Genomic DNA, 6927 nt, shown 5'->3' on the forward strand with positions numbered 1-6927 from the left:
GCTCATAGACTTAGATAGGTCAGACTTAGACTACGTTTACACTGCAGGCCAAAGTGGCCCACATCTGATTTTTTTAGACCAGATTCTTTCCAGCTGACTGTTTACACCGCAAGTAAAATGGGATTTCTATCAGACTAGAGTAAACGCGCACAGGCCCCAATGTGGCCTCGACGTCACTTGTATGGGCACTTCGATAAAGTGAAAACAAAGGAAGTTGACCGGGAGGAAGTTGCTACCACTACAAAATAAAATAAAAGTCGCAACACCTTAAAAATTAGTGTTTTTTGTTTTCTCTCTTTCTATCCCCCCCCTGCTCCGGCCCGGCTGCACCATATAAATACATTTAATAAAGTCAAATACAAATAAGGCAACAAGAGAAGTATGCCACACTTCTCTTTTGTAAAGTAAATTTGTACAGCCGATATGGGCATCTATATCAACAATATAATTTGCCTGAGAAGCTGTACAGGACAAAAAAAAAAGTGTTTTTTATGTGAAAGTAAATGAAAGTAATATAATGTATGAATGGATGTAGTGTAATATATTTTGGAGGGTTGTAATCTTTACATGGCTGTTAAGTAGAGGAGACACGGACATCAGCGTGGATCTACGGGAGATTTATTTTTCAATTCACATGCAAGCAAATACGCCACAGCGTCAATTCCGGCCTTTCAACAATCACTCTTCCTATGGAATCAAAATGTATATTTATATCTTACATATAGCCTATTTGCGCACTATTGATAGTGTTGCACCAAAAATTTGGTCGTCTTAAATAAAAACCTAAACCGGATATTGTGATGAAATATCCATTTCCGCTGGCGATTGCACACAAGTGACGTAGCTCGCCCAAAGTTGACGAACAAATCACATTCAGGTTGCATTGCGTTTAGACTGAAGTCACATTTGAAAAGATCATATTCGAATCGGATCTGAATCTGATGCCAAAAGATCAGATTTGAAGCACTTTGGATCGTTTAGACTGGCCCAAAAAATCACATCTGTGTCACATGAGGGCAAAAAAATCAGATTTGGTGTGCAGTGTAAATCTAAGTCTATGAGCATGAACTGATGAAGCCTACTCGGATGAGAGGCGAAACGTCTTCTAAGACAAACCAAACAGTCCAGTTGTGATCGATTGAATGCCCTGAGATGTCAATAAAATGTTTAATACTTGTTGCCTCGCAGCTCAGAGCCTGCACAGTAGAGTTTAACCCAGTAAACCAGAGGGTAGCTTCCCTCCACCTCGGGATGGGGGGGACGGGTCCGGACTGTTGCTTGAGCTTACGCACCAAACAACAATTTAGAGTACCTAACCTTTTTGAAGTTCCTAAATGGAGTGCTGGAGTGTGCTCCCTCTGGGGATTCCTTTCTTCTATTGGGGGACTTCAACGCTTACATCGGCAACGGCAGTGAGACCCCGGAGAGGCGTGTTTGGGAGAAACGGCCGTCCTGATCAGAACCAGAGTGGTGTTTTGTTATTGGACTTTTGTGCTCGTCACGTATTGTCCACAACAAACACCCATGTTCAAACATAGGGGTGTCCATATGTGCACTTGGCACTAGGACACCCTAGGCCGCAGTTCGATGATCGACTTTGTGGTTGTATCATCGGATTTGCGGTCTCATGTTTTGGACACTCAGGTGAAGAGAGGGGCGGAGCGTTCAACAGATCACCACCTTGTGGTGAGTCTCCTCCGATGGTGGGGGAGGATGTCAGACAGACCTGGCAGTCCCAAATGTATAGATTAGATTAGATAGTACTTTATTGATCCCTGAGGGGAAATTACATGTTAGGGTCTGCTGGGAACGTCTGGCAGTCTCCCGTCAGAGTTTCAATTCCCAACTCCTGAGGAACTTCGAACATGTTCCGTGAAAGGCAGTGGACATTGAGTCCGAGTGGACCATGTTCCATGCCTCTATTGTCGAGGGAGCCGATTGGAGCTGTGGCCGCAAGGTGGTCAGTGCCTGCCGTGGCGGTAATCCCAGACCATGCTGGTGTCCACCAGCGGTGAGGGATGCCCCCGCGACCCGACCTTGGATAAGCGGAAAAAGATGGATAGATGGATGGATGGACAATCGTGTTAATAAAAAATAAATAAATTCTAAACACACATTTATGTTACTCCTTTTTAATATGCTATTCTAAGATGGATGTGTTTCAGTGAAACAAAAACTCCTTCTTTCAGAGTCCGTAGACTGTCATGTTTTGTGCTCAAATTTTCCGTGTAGAGAAAAGAGGACTAACGTTCTGTTTAGCGTCTTCAATATTGATTTCTGCAGCATGTCACTGGGGATCAACCGCACAATGCTGAGATTTCTTGGACAGCGTTTCAGGCAATGTCTTAAAGACAATGCTTTGTGATATTCGTTATCATTTCATTATTTTATCTTTACATTCTGCATTGTTTCTCCATCAACCCAATTTTTCAGATGATTTATTGTGTTATTTCCACTTTCAGTATGTGCTGCGGGCCTCACTTTGCACACCTCTGCTGTTAAATCAATCAAAGTTCATTTATATAGCCCTAAATCACGAGTGTCTCAAAGGGCTGCACAAGCCACAACGACGGCTCAGATCCCACATCAGGGCAAGAAAAAGTCAACCCAATGGGATACTAGGAGAAGCCTTGGAGGGGACCGCAGATGTAATGGACATCGAGTGGATCTAGTTAATAGTGTGAGAGTCCAGTCCATAGTGGGGCCAGCAGGGGATCATTTTGAGTGGAGACGTCACCAATTGATGAACTACCATGAATTGATTAACGTGGACCCCGACTTAAAAAAGTTGAAAAACTTATTCGGGTGTTACCATTTAGTGGTCAATTGTATGGAATATGTACTGTATTGTGCAATCTACTAATAAAAGTTTCAATCAATCAATCAAAAATCAATGATGCACAGATGAGTGGTGCACCCCAGGTCCCGACTTTGAACAGCTGGCGTCTCATCAGTGGTCACCTAATAACCTCTCCATGCTGGAGAGGGGGGCAGAGCAGAAAAGAGATTGATTGATTGATTGAAACTTTTATTAGTAAATTGCACAGTGCAGTACATATTCCGTACAATTGACCACTAAATGGTAACACCCGAATAAGTTTTTCAACTTGTTTAAGTCGGGGTCCACTTAAATTGATTCATGATACAGATATATACTATCATCATAATACAGTCATCACACAAGATAATCATCAGAGTATATACACTCAATTATTTACATTATTTACAATCCAGGGTGTGGGATGTGGAGGGGTGGGGATGGGGGGGGGGGGGGGGGGGGGGGGGTTAGGTTTGGTTGATATCAACACTTCAGTCATCAACAATTGCATTCTCAGAGAAATGTACATTGGAACAGTGTAGGACTGACTTGGTAGGATATGTACAGCAAGTAGTGGACATAGAGAGAGAGAGAGAGATCAGAAAGCATAAGAATAAGTATCTACATTTGATTATTTACATTTGATTATTTACAATCCGGGGAGGTAGGATGTGGAAGGGAGGGTGTTAGTTTAGGGTTGAAGTTGCCTGGAGGTGTTCTTTTAGTGCGGTTTTGAAGGAGGATAGAGATGTCCTTTCTTTTACACCTGTTGGGAGAGCATTCCATATTGGTGTGGCATAGAAAGAGAATGAGTTAAGACCTTTGTTAGATCGAAATCTGGGTTTAACGTGGTTTGTGGAGCTCCCCCTGGTGTTGTGGTTATGGTTATGGTTGTGGTTATGGTTAAGGAAGTAGTTTGACATGTACTTCGGTATCAGGGAGGTGTAGCGGACTTTATAGACCAGGCTCAGTGCAAGTTGTTTTACTCTGTCTTCCACCCTGAGCCAGCCCACTTTGGAGAAGTGGGTAGGAGTGAGGTGTGATCTGGGGTGGAGGTCTAGAAGTAACCTGACTAGCTTGTTCTGGGATGTTTGGAGTTTAGATTTGAGGTTTTTGGAGGTGCTAGGGTACCAGGAGGTGCATGCGTAATCGAAAAAGGGTTGAATGAGAGTTCCCGCTAGAATCTTCATGGTGCTTTTGTTGACCAGAGAGGAGATTCTATAGAGAAATGTCGTTTGTTGGTTGACCTTTTTGATTACCTTGGTTGCCATTTTATCACAGGAAAGATTAGCCTCTAGAATGGAACCTAGGTAGGTGACCTTATCTTTCCTGGTGATAACAATGTCACCCACTTTTATAGTGAAGTCACTGACTTTCTTAACGGCAGAGACGGCAGATCAACTGGTCTATTTATTTAGTGTATACCAGGGGTCACCAACGCGGTGCCCGCGGGCACCAGGTCGCCCGTAAGGACCAGATGAGTCGCCCTCGGGCCTGTTCTAAAAAAAAATAAAAATAAAAAAATAAAATATATATATATATATATATATATATATATATATATATATATATTTTTTTTTTTTGTATTCATTTTTTTTTTTTTTTTAAATTAAATCTACATAGAAAAAACACAAGATACACTTTCAATCAGTGCATCAACCCAAACAACCTCCCCCATGCACACTCATCCACACCCACTCACACAAAAGGGGTTATTTCTTTCTGCTACCAATATTCTGGTTCCCACAACATAGACAACACATCTGCAAGGGACACAGTCCCTGAAGCACACATGATTGTATAGGCTGCTGGTCCACTAACATTTTCATTAATTACTATTTTTTATGTAATTATTTTTATATTGTTTTACTTTCTTTTTTATCCAAGAAAATGTTTTTTATTTATTTATCTTATTTTATTTTATTTTCAAAAAAAGGGCCTTATCTTCAACAGACCAGGTTGTCAATGAAATTAGATTTGTTTAAAGGGTTTTTTAAACCAGGCCCAGTCCAGATAATGTCCAAGTCGGACTCAGCAACACACACCTTCATTCATGTACACAGAAAAAAATTAGGGAACACAACAGATTGCATATAATTTATAAACAAAATTACATTTTCAAAATAAGCATTTATGTACCGTCCAGATTATGTCCAGGTCACTCAAATTAGGGAACACAACAACAGATATCATATAATCTGTAAACATAATTATACATTCAAAATAAGCCTTTGAGGACTTCTCATCTTTTTTTTAAATGTTTTTTGGCATCATTATCGTTTTCAACCATGTAACTTTCTAAAGTTAGAAAATACTGAATAAATGTTTTAAAGAAAGTAATACTAAGTGAATATCTGTTTTTGGCCTTAAAAATAAACATTTTACAGAGTACTATAATTAAATTGACTAAATCATGATTGTCAATGAACTCTCCTAAAATAACAGAAACCACATTAAGCTTCATAAACAAACCAATCCTTAAACACATTTTTTCAACTTCCACCAAAACAAAGACACAATATGACAATACCAAAACAAATGCAGGGTGGATTCAGGCTCCTGACAACAAAATCGGCAATCATCTGACTCTGTCATATTCCATAATTTTAACATTTTCCCTGTGGGTAAGAAGTTATAAATAATTTTAATTTGAAAATAACGATTTTGCACATCGATAGTGGTTTTATAGATTAGTTTGAATATGGCATCCCATGGCAACGGGCAGTCAAAAAAGTCCTCCCATTTTCCATTTGTGTTGTATGAGGCAGCCTTCAAAGATTTCTTTATTAAATAAACATTATATATTTTTCTATTTATTTTAGTTCCTTTTTGCCAACTAGAATTTCTTATTAGAGGTTTACAAACTAATAATTTAGTAGTTCCATAATTAATTATTTGTTTCCATCTTTTCCCAATTACTCCAGTTAGTTGATAAAATGAAAAGCTTGAGCAAGCATCACCATACATAGCTCTAAATTCATCATACTTCATAATTTTACCATTCTCATTGATAATATCATTGACAAAAATGATTCCTCTTTCAAACATATTTTTCCAAAAGAAAGGCTTTCCATCTATTACAATATTAGAGTTCATCCATATTAACTGCTGCAAAATATCGTCTCTTTTTTTCTGGCACATAAAATTGAAAACACCACTATGAGTGGATTGTTTCCTTTATGAACCCCGCCATGTTTCCCAGCAGACTCTCTGGGAGGGGATCACTTGTAAAAAAGGATACAATTTATTTTGATACAGTACATGTTTTTTGTCCAACAGGACATTTGTGTACCACTCAATGTTTAAATACATCTTTGGAACAATTGATGCTTTTAAAGACAGACACATAGCTTCAAGGTTGAGAAGTTTCAGGCCCCCATATTCATACTCTTTGTACAAAACCTTTCTTTTAATCTTTTCTGGTTTGCCGTTCCAGACAAAATCGAAGACCCTCCGCTCATAAATCTTAAAAAAGTTTTGTGATGGAGCTGTTAATGACAAAAACAAATAAATAAATTGAGGAATAATTAACGAGTTGGCAATAGACATTTTACCATACGAGGTTAGGGATTTCCCTTTCCATAATTGCATAATTTTGTCCAGCTTTCTTAGTCGATTATCATAATTTACTGAGCCCAGATCTTCCAGATTTTCTGGGACAACAACACCAAGTATGTTAACTGGTCCATCTGTCCACAAAACAGGCACTTTGCATTCCATTCGAAAGGACGTTCCCTTTAGATTTCCGATCCTTAACATTTTACGTTTATCATAATTAAGCTTAAGGCCAGATTGCTGTGAAAATATGTCCAAAAGATTAAGAAGGTTCCGCAAACAATGAGGAAAAATCTTATCTTTGTGAATCAGCCTTTTCTGACATGAACTTCATCAAGAACAAACACAGAACACGCCTCACTGATGCACATCTGCAAGACTCACTCAGAGTTGCAGTGTCAAGTTACACACCAGAGTACAACACACTAGTTAACAGCATGCAATGCCAGGCTTCCCACTAACTGACAAAGAAAGAGATAACAGATTTGGTGTCCAGTTCAAAGTGTGACATGATTTAAAAATTTGAGAGTTTACTTTTGTATTTTACATGAGAT

General features: G+C 39.1%; 1 protein-coding gene across 1 annotated transcript in view; it reads left to right on the forward strand.

Moving 5' to 3' along the window:
* The window catches only part of ints6l (integrator complex subunit 6 like), a 173105-nt gene that overhangs the window by 106500 nt on the left and 59678 nt on the right, over nucleotides 1-6927 (forward strand). The window lies entirely within an intron of this gene.

This window comes from Entelurus aequoreus, linkage group LG04 (assembly GCF_033978785.1).
Source record: "Entelurus aequoreus isolate RoL-2023_Sb linkage group LG04, RoL_Eaeq_v1.1, whole genome shotgun sequence".
Taxonomy (NCBI): Eukaryota; Metazoa; Chordata; class Actinopteri; order Syngnathiformes; family Syngnathidae; genus Entelurus; species Entelurus aequoreus.